At 46.0% G+C, this 22932-nt stretch overlaps 1 protein-coding gene across 3 annotated transcripts in view; it reads right to left on the bottom strand.

Moving 5' to 3' along the window:
- Positions 1 to 13516, bottom strand: part of TACC1 (transforming acidic coiled-coil containing protein 1) — a 129185-nt gene extending 115669 nt beyond the window's left edge. For all 3 annotated transcript variants that reach the window (XM_030817153.1, XM_012508498.2, XM_030817154.1), the window contains exon 1: positions 13335 to 13516. The gene's annotated coding sequence lies outside the window, so the exon portion shown is untranslated. The remainder of the gene's footprint in view (positions 1 to 13334) is intronic.
- Positions 13517 to 22932: the final 9416 nt, after the last annotated feature.

Raw genomic sequence — 22932 nt, 5'->3', positions numbered from 1 at the left:
TCTTGGAATATTGACTCTTTGTATTTTTTTGGGTCTCATCTAATTTTGTAGTCGTGAGCTGGTGCAGTGTTTGGGTATTGAAACATGGATTCCAACCCCACAGTCTAGTCTTGGAAGGGCAGGGCAGGAAGAGTTCATCCACCAATACTTTATTTCCATTCGCTAACCCAGCAGGTTCTGGCTTTAGTCACTCCACTGAGAAATGACAAAGCAGACAGAAAAACCAGGAGACTGCAAGAATCCTGAGGGCCAGGGTTCAAGGAAGCTCTTTAATTTGTGAGCCTTTGGAATTAAAATCAGTATGCATGGTTCACTGTGTAAAAATAACAGCATGGGCCAGGCGCGGTGGCTCCTGCCTGTAATCTCAGCACTTTGTGAGGCAGAAGCAGGCAGATCACCTGAGGTCAGGAGTTTGAGACCAGCCTGGCCAACATGGTGAAACCCTATCTCTACTACAAATACAAAAAAAATTAGCCAGGCGTGGTGGTGGGCGCCTGTAATCCTAGCTACTTGGGAGGCTGAGGCAGGAGAATTGCTTGAACCTGGGAGGTGGAGGTTGTAGTGAGCAGAGATCACGCCATTGCACTCCAACCTGGACAACAGAGGGAGACTCCGTCTCAAAAAAATAAATAAATAACAGCATGAATATTTTTTTAAATGCCCTGGCTGAGCAAAACAATCAAGGTCTACAGAGCCTGAAAATGCTGCAGGACAGAAGCAAACATTCAAAGGAAATCTCTAAAGACAGACAAAGTAAAATAAAAGGTTCTTTTGGCTCAGAAGTCAAGACTGTCCTTAGAGGCTATATAGTGACTTTAGGATACTCGCAAGCCAGAGAGAGCTGCCAAGGTACAACAAAACACAACAGCCTTTTAACCTTAAGCAAGCTAAATATAATGAAGAATAAGCACAGATAGAGCACAACATCAGAGCCATGCTTTCTCTAAGAGGTCTGAAAGTTTTCCATCTTCCTGCGGAGAAAGATTAGAATTGCACTAAAATGACTCTGTGCCTGCAAATGGAAATCCAGGAGCACCATGAAAATGAGAGTTAAGATGGAAGAAAATAAAAGGACGGTACCTGCCAGGTATGGTATATGCATAGATCAGTAGGGAGTGCTGATCAGTAGGGAGTTTTGCTTTTTGCACATTCCACAGGGAGGAGACATTTCAGACAAAGATTTGGTTTTTGAAGCCTTAGCTTAGAATGTTTCCATTTTCTTGCCCATTGTCACAAACTTTTTATGCTTTTTATGTGCATTCAACTCCTTGATCCATATTGCTATGGATACTGTAACCACTTTCTTGAGTATTTGGGATCAAAAAGGTGCAGACAGCCACATTTGGGATCAAAAAGGTGCGGGCAGCCCTAGACTCTGTCTTCTGGCTTCTCTGGCCCTCCAGGAATGGTCCCTGGGGAAAAGGAGGTGTTCTGAGCCTACCTCTAGGATGCAGTAGAGCATAAGATAGTTAATGCAAGAAGGGAAGGAGAGGCTTGAGCAAAGTGGGCTGAATGTGTGGAATGGAATGGCTGGATCACCTGGACTGAAGTAGGCTGAAGGCGGCCAATGGGATCATCTGGTCCCAAATCCCATGTGATGGAGGAATCCTCTGCTCAGGATTCCTGACCAGTGGTCAGCCAACCCCTGCTTGGAATCCTCAGAGATATTTCTGGCAGACCCAGAGTTACAGCACTCAGATCTCTCTCCAAGAAAGGACTTAGCAACCCAGCTTCAAGGAATGTGGTTAGCTGAGAACCTCCAGCTGTTAATGCCTTCTGGGTCTGTCTCTTCTCTTGAGCTGAAATCAGTCTTCTCTGGCAGCCCCAAAAAATGGCTGAGCAAGGCAGTAGGATAAAGTCCTGGCCACTGCTGCCCAACAGGGTACTCCTCTAAGGTCCAAGCTTTGCTATGCTGCTCCCCATGCGGCAGGCAGAGACTTTGTTTTTCCTGCATCACAGCCTGAAGGCTCTATTATCCAATCCTGCTTTCCGTCCTTCTCCTCCCCTAGGTGTTACTCCTCAGCAAGTCTTAATAGGTGAACCACAGGGGATTTTTAGGGTGTGAAACTGTTTTATATGATACTATAATGGTGGAAACAGGACACTATGCATTTGTCAAAACACATAGAACTTTACAACACAGAAAGTTAACCTTTATGTATGCAAATCAAAGAAAAATTATTTAGGCAGTCAGAGGAAATACAGATGAAATGCAGACTGTGACAAATCAATCTAACTGTATTACAAATATATAAAACAACTGCACTGAAGATGGTATAGGGAAAAACTGTTGACCTAAGTAACTTCAGGAATTAGTGGAGTCCGTTAAGACGAAAGGTGAAAGAAACTGTACGTAAGCACTGTCATCTGGTTGATAAAGTTGTTTCTCATGGGGATCCACATTAACAACTCTAATACCACTATATGTATACATTGCAGTTGAACAATTGAGTGGATGAATGGCAGATGGTGGGAGCCAGGTTTCAGGTTGTAGTGGAAAGTTACAGGTAAGCTAGGGGAGGTCTAGAGTGACCCATATGATAATGAATTAGAGCTGCAGACATCAGTATGAATTCATGTTTAGTTTAATATAGATACAGATGGTTACACATAGAAGTCAGCACACACGGGCTGAGTGCAGTGGCTCACGCCTGTAATCCCAGCATTTCAGGAGCCCGAGGCAGGCAGATCACGAGGTCAGGAATTGGAGACCAGCCTGGCCAACATGGTAAAACATCTCTACTAAAAATACAAAAATTAGCCGGGCGTGTTGGCAGGTGCCTGTAATCCCAGCTACTCAGGAGGCTGAGGCAGGAGAATCACTTGAAACTGGGAGGCGGAGGTTGTAGTGAGCTAAGATTGTGCCACTGCACTCCAGCTTGGGTGACAGAGAGTGAGCTCAGTCCCCCCGCCAAAAAAAAAAAAAAAGAGAAGTCAGCACACATACATATATCTCATTGCCCTATCAGCTGAGAGGGCCTAGAACCAATGGCACCCCAGTATCAACAAGCACATCTAGCACCAAGATTTTGGTTTTCAGCACCATGCACCAACGAAAGGAACCAGGGATACTTGAAGAAATGGCTGATTCTAGGACTTGGTCAGGGAACATTTAAGATGAGCCTGGAGTATCTTGTAGAACCAGAAGGCTAAAAAAAAAAGTGCTCAAAACACAAATACAACACCAAGTCCCACAATAATGGGGTCTAGCAAAGGGACACAGAAGCCAAATGAGAGAGCGCTCAATGGGTGAAGCTGGAACAATTTGAGCAACAAAATTAATATATCAGTATTTGATTACAACTCAAAATATTAAAAGAAATCCACAAGTCCCTACAAATATAAGTTAATGATTAAACAAATAAATAAATGAAGAGAAGAGATAAATGTCCATGATGGAATTCCAAATAATTTATGTAGCCAAGCATGGTGGCTCACACCTATAATCCCAGCACTTTGGGAAGCCGAGGCTCCACTGTAGCCTTGACCTCCCAGGCTCAAGTGATCCTCCTGCCTGAGCCTCCCAAGTAGCTAGGACTACAGGCACGTGCCACCACACCCAACTAATTTTTTTTTTAATTTTCTGGAGAGATGGGGAGTCTCACTATATTGCCCAGGCTGGTCTTGAACTCCTAGCCTCAAGGGCTCCCTCTGCCTCAGCCTCCCAAAGTGTTGGGATTAAAGGTGTGAGCCACCACACCCAGCCTCTTCTAATCTTCACAAAACTACAGGAAGATCTCTAGAATATCATTACCTCCCTTAAAGAATGGTTCCCAGGCCGGGTGCAGTGACTCATGCCTATAATCCCAGCGCTTTGGGAGGCTGAAGCGGGCAGATCACCTGAGGTCAGAAGTTTGAGACCAGGCTCACCTACATGGAGAAACCCCATCTCTACTAAAAATACAAAATTAGCCAGGCAGGGAGGCACATGCTTGTAATCCCAGCTACTTTGGAGGCTGAGGCAGGAGAATCGCTTGAACCCGGGAGGCAGAGGTTGCAGTGAGCCGAGATCGCACCATTGCACTCCAGCCTGGGCAACAAGAACGAAACTCCATCTCAAAAAAAAAAAAAGAAAGAAAGAAAGAAAGAAAGGCTCCCAATCTGAGCTCTATTGTCTAGATGGGATCTGGACAGAGGGACTGTGGTGTTCTCTGGCGTATTCTTCTATCACCATGCCCTATTTGGGGGGTGGGTTTGCTCAAGCAGCAGTGAGGCAATGCTCTTCCTGGCGTTCTCCAGCCAGGGACCATCACACTGGCCAGTGCTGAGATAAGGAGCCTGTGGCAGAAGGTAAGCCAGTTGCCTCACTAAGCACTGCTGCTCCCCTGCCTGGCCTCCACAGCAAGACTTTCTGCATGAAGGAAGCTGTGTGTGGCTTTCTGTTCCAGCCCAGTCTCCTGATCTTGTCGAGAACTGGCACTGTGAGTTGCACTGAGCGAAGCCACCATCCCCAGTGTTGTTTCCTCTTTCATGCTGCATCACAGACTTGACATCGAGTACATTCCCAATGCCTTTCAGTAAATGAAACTATTGGGGGTAGAATTCCTACAAAGAATTCTCACAGATGCTGGAGAGGAGGCCAGTTGGTGGGAAGGCGTGATAGGGAGGCACGGTGGAGAAGTCCTTAGATTGAGTGCCAAGACTTCTGTTTTAGTCCGGGCCTTGTCGCTGACCAGTGGTGGGTAAGGAAATTCCCACTCCAGGGCTAATTTTCCCTGCCTGGTAAACGAGGTGGCAGAGCTAGGTCATTTCTTAGGGCCTCTCAATTTTTGTCCTCTAGGATCCAACCCTTGAGTCAAATGACTTCCACGCCCTAAATGTCCCCATGCTGGGCCCTTCCACAATTTTTGTGTCCTCATTGCAGCCCACTATGTTGTCTTCTCTGAGTGCTTTGCCTGGTGACAAATCAGCTGGCTTCAGAATGGGACCGTCACAATGATATCTGGCTGCCAGCCACAAAGATAAGAGAATTAGAGAGTTTGGAGCTGAACAGAATCCTCAAAAATGTATCTCCCCGCAGAGACTGGTCACTACTTTTGTCAAGCATAAGAGTATCCATAAATGTGTGCCATTAGAGATGTCCTGAAGGAACTCTGATGTGCCTCTCTCACCCTCTGCAGGAGGCTGAATAATGACTACAAATTTATCAGGTCCTAATCTCTGGAACCTGTAAAGGTTACCGTTATCTTATTCTTTTGTTTTGGAGACAGAGTCATGCTCTGCTGCCCAGGCTGGAGGCAGTGGTGCAATCATAGCTTCCTACAGCCTTGACCTCCTGAGCTCAAGCGATCCTCCTACCTCAGCCTTCCAAGTAGCTGGGACTACAGTCGTGTGCTACCACGCCCGGGTAATTTTTTTTTTTTTTGTAGAGACAGGGGTCTCACTGTGTTGCCCAGGCTAATCTTGAACTCCTGGGCTCAAGCAATCCTCCTTCTTTGGCCTCCCAAAGCACTGGGATTACAGGCATGAGCCACCACACAGGCATGAGCCACAGTGCCCAGCCAGGTTATCTTATTTGGAACAATGTTTTATTATTTGTAAATATCTTACTGTATTTGCTAATGTGATGAAATTAAGGATTTCTGAGAGAGGGAGACTATCCTGAATTATCTGGGTGGGCCTTAAATGCAACCCCAAGCGTCATTATGCAAGAGAGGCAAAGGAAGATTTCATACACACAATGTCACCACGGAGGTCAACATCAGAAGGATATGGCCACAAGTCAAGGAATGCTGGCAGCCACCAGACACCAAAAGAGGCAAGGGACAAGGACCAGATGATTTCCTGGAGCCACTGGAGGGAGTACCGGCCGGTCAACTCCAGTTCTCGCCTCCAGAACTGGGAGAGAATGCATTTCTGGTTTTGTTCTGTTTTAAGCTACAAAGTTCGTGGTCATTTGTTAGAGCAGCCACAGGAGACTGACACACCCTCTTCCTAAATTTCAGGGACATCTTCCTTTCCCACAGATTTTCTCTTTTATGCTAACAAACAAAGCCACCTGTCAGGTGGGTCAGGATCCATTCTTTCCGTCAGAAGCCCAGCAGGTAACATTCTTTGGCTTGAGGGTTTAATAAAGGGACTATTTACAAAGGTCTGAGGAGGATTTGGGAGGCCACAGGAGACGGCAGCGTAGCCCAGGGCTGCCCACTGTAGGAGATGCTGTCACTGCCTTAGGCCTGAAGGGTCAGGGGAGAGAGTTGAGTGCAGGGGGTGGTTGCTGACAGGAGTCCTGGCCTTCAGTCAGGGGACGCCACCAGCCCATGGAAGCAGCGGGAAAGGAAGAAGTGGACTAAATCCTTCATGGCACACTCCCCTCCCTCTAAACCTACCTGCAGGTGCCCTCCTCTGGCTAAATCTACCTGGAAGCCAGATGTAAGGGTGCCAGCCTGGCCAGCCTCCCAGACACAGCGCGGGTAGAAAACGGTGGAGAGTGATTTCCAAGGCCAAATGGAAAAATCCAGCACCCATGTTACTTTAGCTCCCTCTCAAGACTCTCCACATGACCAGTCTGGTTTCAAGAAATAGAAGGACCCCTGGACCTTGCTCAGTGACCCAGGGCAACTCCCCACCTCTCTGAGCCTCATTTTCCAAAGCTGTGAAGTGAAGGGTTTCGAATAGAGAGTAAGATCCCTTTCAGCTCTGGTGCTCATGATTCTAAAAGCAGATCTCATGCTTTTTCCCAGGCTCGGCTGATGCGTGCCTCAAGTCCTGACAGCTGTGTATGAACTAAGATACATCTATCCAGGCCTCTCTTTTCCATGACGTATCCTTGCATCTGAACAAGCACGTGCGGTGCCTGCTGGAAATCCAGCCACTCCAAGGAAGAGAGCAGGCTGTGTTCTCACGTGGTATGCAGACACACACACAAGTGTGCTGGAAAAGGAAACGTGAGACTACAAAAACCAGACAGGCCCTGGAGAGCTAGCTGTGAGAGACAAGGAGGCAGGCATAAGGCAAGCCACTCCCCGCCAGGCTGCGTCAGCAGGTCGCAGGCACCCCTGCTTGTTCCTGCAGGAAACTCGAGGGGGCATCGCAGCTAACTATGGCTACTGCAGCCCTCAGGCTGGCCAGCAACGCGACTGCCAGGTCCGGCAGGCCAAGCAAAGCCTTGGCTGCCAGCAGCCATGCAGATGGTAATGATTAACCAGAAAGTCAAACTATGGAAAGTTCCAAGGGCCAGGAGAGTCCTTCGTTGCATAATAAACATACCAAGCCCTCCCTGCCACCTTGGGGCATTTTGTTCTGTATTGTGTCTGCTTTTGCAACTCGTCCTTTCTGCTTGCATCATCTGGAAGCTCATTTTAAAAATACAGGCTTATGGCCGGGCATGTGGCTCACACCTATAACCTCAGCACTTTGGGAGGCCGAGGAGGGCGGATCACCTGAGGTCAGAAGTTCAAGACCAGCCCGCCTGGCCAACATGGTGAAACCCCGTCTCTACCAAAACTACAAAAATTAGCTGGGTGTGGTGGCAGGTGCCTGTAATCCCAGCTACTCAGCAGGCTGAGGCAGGAGAATCGCTTGAATCTGTGAGGCGGAGGTTGCAGTGAGTCGAGATCGCACCACTGCACTCCAGCCTGGGTGACAGAGCAAGACTGTCTAGAAGAAAAACAACAACAACCAAACAAACAAACAGGCTGAAGCTAAAGAAGAAGGTATCTGGTTGCCTCTAGAAGACTGAAAGTGCAGAAGGTGTGGAAGCCTTCCCCTCTCTGCCATCCCCAAAATCTTGGGAGGCCTGGGATGAGCAACAGGTTTCCCTTCCTTTCCCCAGTTCCCCCTACTTATTAAACGAGGACCCTGCGCAATGACTGATGGGCCACGAATGAGAACGGTTTACAGTGTATTATTTGAGGCAGGGACGTCAAAGGAAGACCCGAATTCCAACATTTTAAAAAACTCTCCCAGAACTGCTGATTCCTAAATTCCATTGTCCTCTTGTTTCCAGCAAAATAATTTGATTCTTTTATTTTTTTTTTTTTTTTTTTTTAAAAAAAAAAAAAAAAATAAACATTCCATGTCCTCATTGTTATCCAAGCAAAAAAAAAAAAAAAAAAAAAAAAAAAAAAAAAAAATTGATTCTAGTGTTAGCCAGCCACCCATCTGGCCAGTGTAAGGGTTGTTAGAGAGGTGTGAATTAGAGCCTCCAGGCTTGTCCCTGATGAAGGCCCCCCCCCCCCCCCCCCCCCCCCCTGGCCTGAATTAAGAGCCTCAAGGCTTTCCTGGAGGTGAGGGAGGAAGGAAGGGGAGCCTGGGAGAGGCTGGGAATGGGGTGGGAGAGGGGCCACCAAGAAAAAGGAAAGAGGGAGAGGGCTCTGGGCACCCAGGAAGAACATCACACCCGCTTCCTACTGCTGCCAGGCGCTGTCCCTGAAGAGCTGGTGCTAGGAATTGTTCTGAAAATTCAGGTAAGCAGCCTCTTTATGAAGGAACACAGCAAGAGCCTGCGGTCCGGACCTCAACCATCAGAAAGGAGAGTGCCTTTCCCGCCAGGGAACAGATAACCACGGTGGCATGTGGCCAGGGGTTTCCTGGGAATCTCCCTGCCCTAAGTGCATCTCCCCTAGTCACTGTCACACTGAAGCCTAAAAGTCCCCCAAGAGAGCTGCACCAGTGTATGAATTCATTGATTACTTTCAAACAGTTTGCTAAATATCAAGTGCTGGTTAAAGGGGGTTCTGATGGACCAAATAAAAAAAAAAAGAGGATCAATTCTGGATATGAGAGATGGAGGGTATTTATTGCAGAGCAGGGCTTGGTGTGAGTCCACAGCTGGGATCGTCTCTGTCTTGTTAGAGCGTGACTGAGATCTCTGGAAAAAACAAAAAGATATCCCCGATATCCTGAGCGGCCTGGGATGAGCAGGGAAGCCTCTAGGAGAGCACAGAGAAAGGTGAAGAAGGCAACTTGCTTCACGATTTTACCTACACCTGGAGCTGCCTGGAGCAGTTTCCTTGCTCAGATGCAATTACGCCGTGCCTCTCCTGCCCGGTGCCCTCCTCTGAGTCTTCCAAACTCTGCTCTCCAAAATGCCTAAGCGTGTTTTGCCCACACTAGCGCTGTGCCCATGTTGCAAGAGTTATGACTCTTGTCCATCGCTTCTATGTGCAGTACTCTTCAAACAGACACAAATGGCTTAAGCCGGGAATTATTAGATTTACTAGAACTATAATGTTGGGTTTAAGCACTCATACCCAAATTAGATAGCCCTAAATTAGAATGCCAACTCCAATGCTTACGAGCTGTCTGCTTTTGTGCATTTTGTCTCCTTCTCTAAACCTTGCTATCGCTATTTGCAAACGGGATAATAATAGTATTCACCTGACAGGTGGCCATGAGGATTAAACAAATGACGTGATGCACGGGAAGCACTTAGCGCAATGCCTGGGTCATAGTCAGCCATTGATTTATTTCTCATCTACTTTTACTTCAAGTAAAAGTTGGCAAACTAGTTTCAAGATCATTATACATGTAAACCAGACTCAGGCTGAGCTCACAAATTTGTTCTTTGAAAAAGCCACAGAATTCTTTTGTAAGTCATGATCTCCTGTTTTTTTTTGTTGTTGTTGTTGTTGTTGTTGTTTTAAATCAGCTACATTTAGCTCTTAAATTTCATATCTCAGTTTGAAATCCTAAAGTCATCCTTCCAAAAATACAAGTGGTTCAGCCGATGGCATTGAAAAAAAAAAAAAAAACAAGAAAAAACCATATTTTTGCTTTATATAACATTAGGTCAGAGGTGGGACTCATTTCCACAACTACAAAGGTAAATAAATTACACTTATACCATTTTCTTTTCCTTTCCTTTCCTTTCCTTTCCCTCTTTTTTCCTTCCTTCCTTCCTTCCTTTCTTTTTTTCTTTTCTTTTCTTTTCTTTCTTTTCTTTGTTGTTATTTTGAAACAGAGTCTTGCTCTGTCACTCAGGCTGGAGTGCAGTGGCACAATCTTGGCTCACTGCAACCTCTGCCTCCTGGGCTTAAGCAATTCTCCTGCCTCAGCCTCTGGAGTAGCTGAGATTACAGGCACCTGGCACCACACCCAGCTAATTTTTGTATTTTTAGTCGAGATGGGGTTTCACCACGTTGGCCAGGCTGGTCTCAAACTTCTGGCCTCAAGTTATCTGTCTGCCTCAGCCTCCCAAAGTGCTGGGATTATAGGCATGAGCCACCACGCCCAGCCTACACTTACTTCATTTAATGCGAGGATGTAATTTGGCAATGCCAACCCTAAAGACTAGTTTTGTTGTTGTTGTTGTGGTTGTTGTTGTTGTTTTCAGTTTTATCTCGGGGAGAACAGCTAAGCTCTTCCCCGAAGGTCCTAGGCTGTCTCCCAGGGTCCTTCCTAGCTGGGGTCCAAGCACAATCCTCCTCTCCCCAGCTCAAATTGAAATTACATTGCATTTGTTGGCGTGCATTTTATAGTTTCAAACACCACTGACTTCTTATTTCCAGACTGCTCCCAAACTACTTTTCCTTGGGTTAACACAACAACCTCTTTTACACATAACATATTTATTGAGTGTTTATCATATGCCAGATGCAATTCTAAATGCTTCATGTGGATTAACTAATCTTATCTTCATGATATCTTTGTGAAATAGGTACTGTTATTATCATCCTTCTCCAGAGGATATTATTTTGAAGAAACTGAGGCACACAGGTTTGTGTAATTTGCCCAAGATGACCAAGCTAAAATGTGGCAGAGCTGAGATGTGAACCCAGGCAGTCTGGCTACAGAGCCTGGCACTTTCCCATTGAACCTTACCACCTCCGTACGGCACAGTGGCTCACACCTGTAATCCTGACACTTTGGGCAGCTGAGGCAGGAGGATCGCTTGAGACCAGGAGTTCAAGACCAGCCTGGGCAATACAGAGAGACCCCCATCTCTACACAAAAATTAAAAAATTTACAAAAAATAGCCAGGCGTAGTGGTGCATGCCTGTAGTTTCAGCTCCTGGGGAGGTTCAGGTGGGGGGATCACTTGAGCCCAGGAGGTCGAGGCTGCAGTGAGCTAGGGCTGTGCCACTGCACTCCAGCCTGGATGACACAGCAAGACCCTGTATCTAAAAAATAAAACAAACAAACAAAAACTATACCACCTCTCAGAGAAAAAGTGATGTTTGTCAGAGATGCAGTTTGGACAAGAATCCTAACTCCACTTATTCTTAGGAGCACTCTTCCTTCCCACAGAACATTCCGTCCTGACCCCGTGACCCTGCTCCTCCCAGCCTATTCTCAGGGGCATTCTTTGACAAAATACGAAAAAGCCACACTCACAACAATATCCTTCTTATTTCTGTCAAACAGGGCTGCAAAAATATTCAAGGCAGTATGGCTCAGACTCAGGGGGAGGGGGCCCCAGCCCCACCTTCACCACTCAGTGGCAGGGTGCCCTCAAGCCAGTCACTCAGTGGCTCTTCCTTTCCACTCCACACAGCAGAGTGGGGGTCATGCCAAAAGCTACCTTATGGGGCTTTGTGAGGATTCCATGAGCTCATCTGTGTAATGTGCTCAGCCCCATGCCTGGCTCAATAAGTAATCTGTTATCATAAAGGAAGATCAATAATTAGCTGTTACAATTATTGATCATGTAGTTCATAACCGTGAGCACAATTAGAAGGACAAATTCAGAAAAGACTTGGAGAGAGAGGCCGAGTTGTAATATCAGCTCTCTGGGGCTCTGCCCCTTGTCTGTCCCTGCATGAGAGGTCAGGTGCCTGAGATGGAACAGCTCGCTCGCTGAGCCTGGTTGGCACTCCCACCTCCAGCGGGTTCCCCAGGGCAGAAGGCGATCACTAAAGGAGGCGGATGGGAGAATGGAGTAAGAGCCTAGACAGGGGCAAGCTGAAATCCCTCCGTCAATCAACTTTGTTCCATAAGCAGTCATTTTCAGTCTAGGCAAAGCACTGCTTGTTGCAGGTCAGCAGTTATGCAAATTGTTTTAAAAGCATGCTTTTTAACTGGGAACCTCGACATAAAAGTCAGGTACAGATGGAGCTACTTAGTTGGAAGTGGGAGGAGGAGGCTCCTGGTGCCCCCAGGCTCCACGTTGAACTCCACAAAGGGGACCTGCATCCCTTCCAAAGAGCAAGGATGTCCTTAGATCATAAGATGTTTTCTTTTCTTTTTCTTTTCTTTTTTGAGACAGAGTCTTGCTCGGTTGCCCAGACTGAAGTGCAGTGGCGTGATCTCAGCTCACTATAACCTCCACCTCCCGGTTCAAATAATTCTCCTGCCTCAGCCTCCTGAGTAGCTGGGATTACAGATGCCTGCCACCATGCCCAGCTAATTTTCATATTTTTAGTAGAGATGGGGTTCCACCATATTGGCCAGGCTAGTCTCGAACTCCTGACCTCAAGTGATCTGCCCGCCTCGGCCTCCCAAAGTGCTGGGATTACAGGTGTGAGCCACTGCGCCCAGCCACACAAGACGTTGTTTAAGTTCAAAAGCCATTTTCTAAGAGAAATAAATGTATATAATAAACGTGAACCCAGCTGAGTACTCCTTATGCAGAAGCCATGCTGAGTTCTCTGAGCAAGTCCAATGTCAGCGCGTGTATTGCCAAGGCTGGCCTTCCAGAGACCGACTGCCGGGTGTCTCTCACGAAGCCAAAGGCTGCACGCAGGCTCCTGGGTAGACCAAGTTAGCTCTGCCCCAGACAGAAACGTTTAAGACAGCACTTGAGTTCTGTCCATAAATGCAGGGCACTGATGCTCAAGGGCCCTGACCAGGGTCTGTGCCACATCCCTGCACCTGGAGAAACAACTCAAGATAGTTGTCCCCATGGCAGTGGGCAGAAGGAAGGGACGGAGAGAGCATCTGGGCCTGAAGAACACATGGCCCAGGTCCCAGAAAACAGTCGTGCCCAGTTCACCGTGGTGAGAATGCTTTTCCCAGCCCTGTCCCCTTCTCACTTCTCCCGAAATCTATTCCCAGATGAAGGTATTTATGACTGCTCCTGGGCATTTCAGGGGCGGAAAGAAAGAGAGAAGAGAAGACAGAAGCAAAGGGAAAAGAAAAGAAAAGAGAAAAGAAAATAAAGAAAAGAGCAAAATCAGGGATTCACAATATTTACTTCCTAGAATTCTGCCATTTAATACCTCCCACACCAAACAAAATATGTGGTTCCAGAGACCCAAGAATTAAAGTTCAACTTGGAAAGAGAGAGGCAAAAGGAATGTCTGAACTTATTCCAGATTCGAGGCCAGTCCACCCACCACCCGGCGCATACCCAAGCGAGGGAAACACCTCAGCCCCGGGCTTAAACGACAGCACCTCGTTTTGCTCAATAAGTGTGAAGTGGCCTCAGGAACGTGCAGTCCCCCGTTTCCTACCTCTTCGGCGGGGGTCCCCAGAGTCGGTCCCCAGGGTCGCTCCCCTCTCCCTTCTGCACCACCTGCTACTGCTGATTTCGCATCTCTCCTGGGGAAGCCACGGGGCGATCAGGGAGGAGTTCCGAGGAAGGAAGGGGAGGGCATGGTCTCCCAACCAAGCGCTTAGTTCCAGGGAAAAGGATGTTTTGTAACTTTCAGCTTGAATTTCCAGACGCAGAACAGGAAATGTCCACGGGGCTGGAGCTCAAGTGCGAAGTCAGCCGGGTCTCCGGCTCCTTTCCGAGGGGCGCCTCCTACGTGCTCCCGACGCTGGCCCTGTCTGGAATTTAAAGCTCCGTTTGAATTCTGGTGCCTTTTCCCCTCTTACTCTTTTTTTTTTTTTTTTCTTAATGGAACGTCAGCTTCGTTCCTGACATGCTGGAAAAAGTTTCTTTTGCTTCAACTTGGCTCAGAAACATCCTCTCCTTGTGAGAGTATTTCTCCTATTACAAAGTTCAGTTTAAAAAAAGAGAGCTGTTTTGCCAACTTTTGTACTGAGAACATTTTTGACGGATTTTTTCCCCTGATCGCTTGGATTCCAAGAAACATACACACCCACATCCCTCTGTTTTTTGTTTTTGTTTTTCCTTCTAATTGAAAAATAGTAATAATAGCTGGTTGGTCTGGGCACAGTGGTTTGTGCCCATAATCTCTGCACTTTGGAAGGCTGAGGCAGGAGAATTGCTTGAGCTCAGGAGGTTGAGACCAGCCCGGGCAACATAGTGAGACCCTGTCTCTACACAAAATTTAAAAACTAGCCTGGCACAGTAGCTTGTGTCTGTAGTCCCCAGTACTTGAGCCCAGGAGTTGGAGGCTGCAGTGAGCTATGATTGAGCCACGGCAATCCAGCCTGGGCAACAGAGTGAGATCCTGTCTGTAATGATAATAATAGTAATAATAACAATAGCTGGTAAAATATTGCAGTGCAGGCTGGGTGCTGTGGCTCAAGCCTGTAATCCCAGCACTTTGGGAGACCATGGTGGGCAGATCACCTGAGGTCAGGAGTTCAAAACCAGCCTGGCCAACATGGCGAAACCCCGTCTCTACTAAAAATACAAAAATTAGCCAGGTGTGGTGGTGGGCATCTGTAATCCCAGCTACTCGGGAGGCTGAGGCACAAGAATCGCTTGAACCCTAGAGGCGGAGGTTGCAGTGAACCTGGATCACGCCACTGCACTCCAGGCTGGGTGATAGAGCGAAACTCCATCTCAAAAAAAAAGAAAATAAAAAAGATTGCAATGCAGGTGTTCTTGTTCTTAAACTGTGGGCGGTAGGGTGCTGCCTCCCTCAGCCTTGTCTGTGTGGTCATGTTTCCCACAGCACAGTGTGCATCCTGTGTGGTAAAGAGGGGTAACAGGTAATGATGGTCTTCAAGGCTCTCTCTTAGTTCTCGGTCCTTCTATAATGGTCACACAGGAATTGGCTACCTTTTTCAAATGGGGTCGCATTTCAAATTACAAACTCCATCTCCTCTGCCCCCTGCCCCCTGCCCCCACCCCCCGCCCCAGGGATAGGGCTGAAAGACCCCTGGTTGTGATTTGTGGAGGTGATTGGGTGGAAGTACACCGGGCTGAGAGGCTGATCATAAGATTCAGTTGTTGGTAACTGCCCAGGGAGTAGCATGTCTGTGAATTGTCAAATGCTACCACAAATTGGGAACCTTTAGGGTACTCGTTGACCCCTGAAACAAAACTCAGTAGTTTTCATAGTGTTAATTGGGAATTGGTTAACAAGTAGGAAATGAGAACATCTCCTCTGTTCTATGCATTAAAAGAAGAAGCCATGTTGGCCAGGTTGGTTTCGAACTCCTGACCTCAGGTGATTTGCCCACCTTGGCCTCCCAAAGTGCTGGGATTACAGGCATCAGCCACAGCACCCAGCCTGCACTGCAATATTTTACCAGCTATTGTTATTATTACTATTATTATCATTACTTGCACATTCATAGTGCAAGTAAGATTGTAAGAAAAAATAGTTTGTTAGGCTAGGTGCAGTGGTTCATGCCTGTAATCCCAGCACTTTTGGAGGCCAAGGCAGGAGGATCACTTGAGTCCAGGAGTTCAGGACAAGCCTGAGCAACCTAGGGAAGACCTGTCTCTACAAAAATAAAATAAAATAAATTAGCCCGTGTGGTGGTGCCTGTACCCACAGCTACTTGGCAGGCTGAGGCAGGAGGATCACTTGAGCCTGGGAGATCGAGGCTGCAATGAGCCATGATTGTACCATTGCACTCTAGCCTGGGCAGCAGAGCAAGACCCCATCTCAAAAAAAAAAAAAAAAAGAAAGAAAGAAAAGAAAAAAAATTGCCAATTCATCAGGTTCGAAAGTTTCAAATGTTTCAGGAGTATCCTTCATTTACAAAAATTATACTGTACACATAACAGACTAAGGCTAGCAATTTCTAGATTGTTGAGTTGATGTACTGATTACACATAATTTTTATCTAGTCAGTGAAGCGAGACTGACCCTAGGTGATATTTTTCTGTTCTGGCTTGAGTGTTGTACCTAAGCTTGAAAGTAATTGAAATGCATTTATATTCTGAAATTTAGATATTCTATCATTTCAAACTCAGTGTAGTGTGGAGATAATCCTAATCAACAAAGTTTAACCCAGCATTAAAAGTATGTAGTTAGATGTCTATTTTATAGTCTAACATATTTAAACATAATATTAAAATAAACATATGATCTCAAGAACCAGACTCTGAAAAGAGGTAGACAGATTGAGTCTATTTGATATCTAAACAATAGGCAATCTAAGTTTTAAAAAGATTAATTATGCCCCCACTTAAGGGCAGAAGTCTAATTCCACAGACTTGAAGACTATGTAGCCTCATGAACACATCTGACCAGAGATATGGGGGTGTTGCCTAGCAGAGTTAGTGGGATGGCACTTCTAATTCTTTTTGTAGTTTGTTTCATTTTATTTATTATTTATTATTATTATTATTATTATTTTGAGATGGAGTCTCGCTCTGTCGCCCAGGCTGGAGTGCAGTGGCACCATCTTGGTTCACTTCAAGCTCCGCCTCCTGGGTTCACGCCATTCTGCTGCCTCAGCCTCCCAAGTGGCTGGGACTACAGGCGCCCGCCACCATGCCTGGCTAATCTTTTTGTATTTTTATTTTTTATTTTTATTTTTATTTTTGAGACGGAATCTTGCTGTGTCCCCCAGGCTGGAGTGCAGTGGTGCAATCTCGGCTCACTGCAAGCTCCACTTCCTGGGTTCACGCCATTCTCCTGCCTCAGCCTCCCGAATACCTGGGACTACAGATGCCTGCCACCATGCCTGGCTAATTTTTTGTATTTTTAGTAGAGACAGGGTTTCACCGTGTTAGCCAGGATGGTCTGGATCTCCTGACCTTGTGATCCGCCCGCCTTGGCCTCCCAAAGTGCTGGGATTATAGCCGTGAATATTTTTGTATTTTCAGTAGAGATGGGGTTTCACCGTGTTAGCCAGGATGGTCTTGATCTCCTGACCTTGTGATCCACCCACCTCAGCCTCCCAAAGTGCTGGGATTACGGGCATGAGCCACTGCGCCTGGCTGGCACTTCTAATTTTTACCCTGAGAGCAAGATTCACCAGATCAGTCACCTCTTTTTCAATTATTAAACTACTTGCTTTGATATCATGAATATAGACACAAGTATAAAAATCTCTTGTTGAACAGCAAAAGACACAGCTGAAGTTGAGATGAAAACCCAGGCTTTTCAAGGTGAAAGCTAAACAATATTTCACAAAAGGCCAAATGCTGGGTTGGTTTGTGGATGAGGGACCGTATTGAATTTAACTGGCTATGTAGTATTGATTGAGTGCTTACTATGTGTGCCACGTCTGTTTGAGGCCTTCTCAAATAGAACACAATTTTTCATACAACAGCACTGTAAAGTATTGTTGCTCTCATTTTACAGAAGAGGAGCTGAGGTTCTGAGATGTATATTTTGCAGTTTTACTTGTCAGTGTTAAGATTGTTCATGATCTGAGTTTTTTGCTTTTGTAAAAAAAGATTTATTGTATTCATGATGCCTGTCTAGTCCTGCAACTCCCTACCATGTTACATGTTAAAATTGAAAATGTCATCCATTGATTCATCCCAGTCAATAAATATTTAATGAATGTCGATGTGCACAGCACTGGGCCAGGGGAGGAATGACTCAAACCCTGCCCTAGGGATGTTTGTAATCTAGAAGGGAGATGAGATAAAAATACCTCTTTCTTTCCTTCCTTCTTTTCTTTTCTTTTTTTTCTTTTGTATTTTTTTTTTTTTTTTTTTTGAGACTGAGTCTTGCTCTGTCGCCTGGGCTGGAGTGCAGTGGCTCAATCTCGGCTCACTGCAACCTCCACCTCCCAAGTTCAAGCAATTCTCCTGCCTCAGCCTCCCAGCTAGGACTACAGGCGCAGGTGACTATGCCCAGCTAAGTTTTGTATTTTAGTAGAGATGGGGTTTCACCACAGGGTTGGCCAGGCTGGTCTCGAACTCCTGACCTCAAGTGATCTGTCTGCGTCAGCCTCCCAAAGGGCTGGGATTACAGGAGGGAGACACTTCACCTGGCTTAAAAATACCTATCTCATTTAACTAAACATTTCCCCTTCCAGGTCTATACTCAAGAGAGATGCGAACATATGTCCACCCAAAAACCTGTACACGAATGCTTATAGCAGCATTATTCATAACAGCTGCTTCCGAAAACAACCCAAATGTCCATCAACTGATGAATGAACAAAATGTGGTATATCCACACAATAGAATATTTGGCCACACAAAGAAATGAAGTACTCATATATGCTACAACATAGATGAACCTGGACACCATTATGCTAAGTGAAAGAAGCCAGTCACAAAACACCACATATTATATGATCAATTTTTATGAAATGTCCAGAATGGGTAAATCTACAGAAATGGAAAGTAGTGGTTGCCAGCGACTGGGGGCGTGGGGAGCAGAGGGCTTGGGGGTTGACAGCTAAAGGATACGGGCTTTCTTTTTGGCATGATAAAAATGTTCCAGGCCAGATGCAGTGGCTCACACCTGTAACCCCAGCACTTTGGGAGGCCAAGGCGAGTGGATCACTTGAGGCCAGGAGTTCAAGACCAGCCTAGCCAAATGGCGAAACTCCATCTCCACTATAAATACAAAAATTAGCTGGGCGTTGTGGGCACACCTGTAATCCCAGCTACTTGGGAGGCTGAGGCAGGAGAATCGCTTTGAGCCTGGGAGGTGGAGGTTGCAGTGAGCCGAGGAGATCAAGCCACTGCACTCCATCATGGGCAACAGAGCAAGACTCGGTCTCAAATAAAAAAAAAAAATTCTAAAATTGATTGCAGCAATGGTTGCACAATTTTGTGAATATACTAAAAATTGTTGAACTGCACGTTCTAAATGGGTGAATTTATTGTGTGTGAATGATATCTAAATAGAGAACTGTTGTAGAAACAAAACACGTACCTGAAAAAATAACTATCCACTTCTCTTGTAACCACTCCAACTTCCAAAGTGTCACATTCCGTGTATACTTTTTTGTTTCCTTGGCTAATTCATTCTAAGGGCACTCCAGCCCAGGCGACAGAGCAAGACTCAGTCTCAAAAAAAGAGAAGAGAAAAGAAGAGAAAAGAAAAGAAAAGAAAAGAAGGAAGGAAAGAAAGAGGTATTTTTGGGAAATTCAAGGCACTGTCTGAAGAAGAGATGATGTGGGAGATTGAAGGAAAGAACCATCTCTTATATGAACACAGCGTCCTGTATATTGTGATTATCACATTTATTGAAGATCTCCCTTCTCTGGCAACATGTGTATCCCCGAGTTCTCTTCATCCTGCCTTCTACCAAAATACATATTCAAGAAAGGATTTTAAATGTGTAATCACACTGAAATTTAGAAGGCAATGATGACTATATTTGCATTTAATTAATGTAAAAAAATTTTATTTTTTTAATTTTATGAAATAAATTCACTCTCATTTTTCCTTTCTCAAAAATGACTAAACTCTTTATTGTTTGGTTTCTGGTTTTCTGTTTTGTTTTGTCTTTTGTTTTTTGAGACAGGATCTTGCCCTGTCACCCAAGTTGGAAGGCAGCGATGGGAGCATGGCTTATGGCAGCCTTGGCCTCCTGGGCTCAAATAATCCTCCTGCCTCAGCCTTCAGAGTAGCTGGGACCAGACGTGCATGCCACTATGCCCAGCTAATTTTTTAAAAAATTATTTTTGTAGAGACGGGGTTCTCCCTATGTTGCCCAAGCTGGTCTTGAACTGGGCTCAAGCGATCTGCCGGCCTTGACCTCCCAAAGTGCTGAGACTACAGGCATGAGCCACAGTGGCCAACCCAAACTCTTACTTTATTCCAGGTACATTGCAAGGTGCAGGACCTAAGAGTCCAGTAGAGAAAGCAACCAACCAAACAAATCTCCTAGGCGGTTCTGGGCACTATAATAGGATATAGCGGTATGATAAGGGCCCATCAAGGGCAGAGGTATACAACGTGGCAAATCTGCTGGAGCAGCAGGTGTCTGTAGTCAATAAGGAGCTCCTGAAAGGTTTGGAGAGTGCCATGTTTGAGAATGGATGTTCTGGAGATGCTGAGAATGGTAAAATTGGCACTTTAACAATAGAATTTCTGGCAATTGGTTGAAAGAGAAAATTTTAAAAAGAAAATTTTTAAAAAATTATTTTTGTAGAGACGGGGGTCTCCCTATATTGCCCCAGCTGGTCTTGAACTGCTGCTCTCAAGCGAGCCTCCAGCCTTGGCCTCCCAAAGTGCTGGGATTACAGGCATAAGCCACCGCGCCCGTCCCAACCTCTTACTTTATTCCCGGTACATTTCAAGGTGCAGGAGCCGAGTCCAGTAGAGAAAGCAAGCAAGCAGACAAATCTCATTGGCGGTTCCAACGTTAGTATTGTTGTTTTGTTGTTGTTATTATTTGAAGTATAGTTATGTAACAGCAATTTAGTAACCACTTCCTGGCTCCTGAAATGTCATTTGCAGAGTCGCAGAAAGACAATTTAGTTGCCCTCCCCTAAGAGTCCATTACCAGGACAATAAACTCCGTTTTTTGGGGGAGTCAGGTGTCATTCTCATATATGTCCAGTAGGTGGAGGCATTGCTGTTCCAGAAAGAAAACTCTTTCTTTGCAAACTTGATCTGATTGCCATTGCCGCTGAGCACCGGAGGGACTGCCATTTACTCCCTTTTGTACCGGGCAGCAGGAAGCAGGCCAGAATTATGCAGTAGAGAGCGCATGGATCTTGGAACCCAACACCATGGTATCCTAACCTGGACTCCTCCGCCCAGTAGAGTGACCTTGGGCACATTACTTCACCTCTTTGAATCTCAGTTACCTCACCCAAAAAGTGATGGTTTCGTAGGTCCACGATCCCTTATCCACATTTCCAAACTTCCCCACTCTGGAAACCACAAGCATTTCTTAACTCGTGGGGCAGCAAAACCTGACCTCAACTGACCTGAAGTTATGTATTATCCTACTTAGCGTGAATATTCTTACATTTCACTGCAGAAAGGGTTTATATGTTTGATTACAAGGTGCTCCCCTAGCCCACTGGGGGTTTGATATAATAAAAGGTATATTGGGTTGTGTTACCGTCCTAAAACCTGAGAAAATCCAGAATCCCGAAGCACACCTGGCTGTAGGATAAGAGATTGTAAATCTGAACTACTAGACTGTAAACGGAGGGAGGAGGGAGGAAAGAAGGGAGGGAGGAAGACACTTTAGTGAAATTGATCCTATCTTGTTAGTTTCTCCCCTAGCCATTATCAATAACACACATACTTCTACAAAAGGAGGACTTCCGTTCCAAATACAAGATATTATGTACTTCTCCATTTCGCTCTTTAGGGTTCCCTCCACCATCCACTCGGTTGCACACACCGGAAGGGTGTAAAGGGTGTTATAAGGGTGAAAAGAGACACCTTGCCTGAAGCACCTGGGCGGCCCCCAAGGACTCTTCTTTCTCCTACCCAAGCCAATCAGACTTGGGGTCCTGGCAAATCAGAGAAATCCCAGGGGGGAAAACAAAGAATCTCTGTTGATACAGTCACATCATTCATTCATTTGATACACACATATTAAGCACCTACTTAATATGTGCCAGATACTCTGTGATTAATAAGCTTATTGTCTCCTGGTGAGCCTGTGCCATCCCCGGGCAGACTCAGGGATTGTCTTGGGCTCTGCAAATTACTCAGCGCTTTGGGAGGCCAAGACGAGAGGATCACTTGAGCTCAGGAGCTTGAGACCAGCCTGGACAACACGAGGAGACCTTGTCTCTACAAAAAATTTAAAAAAATTAGCCAGGAGGATTTCTTGAGGCTGGAAGTTCCAGACCAGCTTTGGCAACATAGTGAGACTCCTTTCTACAAAAAAAAATATTAAAAATTAGCTGGGTGTGGTGGCGGGCGCCTATAGTCCCAGCTACTCAGAGGCTGAGGTGGGAGCATTGCTTGAGCCCAGGAGGTCAAGGCTGCACTGAGTCATGATTGTGGCACTGCACTCCAGCCTGGGATATAGACTGAGACCCTGTCTCAAAAAAGAAGAAGGAGGAGGAGGAGGAGGAAGAGTAGGAGGAGGAGGCTTACAGCAGGTGCTGCTAAAGGGAAGAGGAAAAACCCATTCGTAGACTCAGTCCATAGCTGTCTTTTCCACCATCCCTAAACTTTTAATCACATCCTTGATTTTCACTCTGAAGATTTCACCTGTTTAAAACTTCTGCCCTTGGGGAGGGATGGCTGATGGAGGCAGAAGGTGCAATTTGAATGCAGCTCTCACCTGGGCAATTCTTGACTCTCTGGAGTAAATAGCATGAAGGCCTGGGAAACTCACCCTGCTGTCAATTTGATGTCTGCTTTAGATGTACCACCAGTATAATGGAGATCACAACTCCTGGCCCCACCCACTTCGCCATCCCTTTTATGGTTTTTTTCTTCCTCCCCCTCCATGCTCCAGGCAGATCCAAGTTCTTGCAGTTCTTCAAATGTGTCCAACTCTGCTGCCTTCTTTGCCTTTGCACATGCTATTCCCTTGTCCTAGAACCGCTCCTTCTCTCCTGTTTAATTCCTGTTAGTCCTTCTGCAGAGCCCAGGGCTCAACGGCTCCAGATGCCTTCCCTACCCTTCCTTTCTGTCAGTGCTGGGCCATCCCGTAGGATCCTATGCACACTTCCATCACAGCACCACACACACTGTGTTGGGGTCATCAGTGTCAGCGTCTCCACCCTGCCCACCACAAACAGGTAGTGGGAGCTCCTTGGGGTCACACCCTGTTCTTTACGTCTTCAGCATCACTGGCCTTGTCCACAAAGGAGGTGCTCAATCAATGTTGGTTGATTACATGAATGATGGTGGAGATCAATATTATTATATTTATGAAAGAGCTCTGAGCTCCTGGGAATATGACCATATTCTACATTGCAGAAAATGACATAAATCTGCAGCCGTTGCAAGAAGAAATCTGAGACTTATTTTAACATCAGATCCTCGGCCTGCACAACCTATTACTCATCCCTGGGGCAGAGGCTGTGTTTGTGGGAAGCACACCAGGCAGAAAGTC

This window comes from Nomascus leucogenys, chromosome 8 (assembly GCF_006542625.1).
Source record: "Nomascus leucogenys isolate Asia chromosome 8, Asia_NLE_v1, whole genome shotgun sequence".
In the NCBI taxonomy this organism is placed as follows: Eukaryota; Metazoa; Chordata; class Mammalia; order Primates; family Hylobatidae; genus Nomascus; species Nomascus leucogenys.
This window is presented reverse-complemented; position numbering and strand designations above follow the sequence as displayed.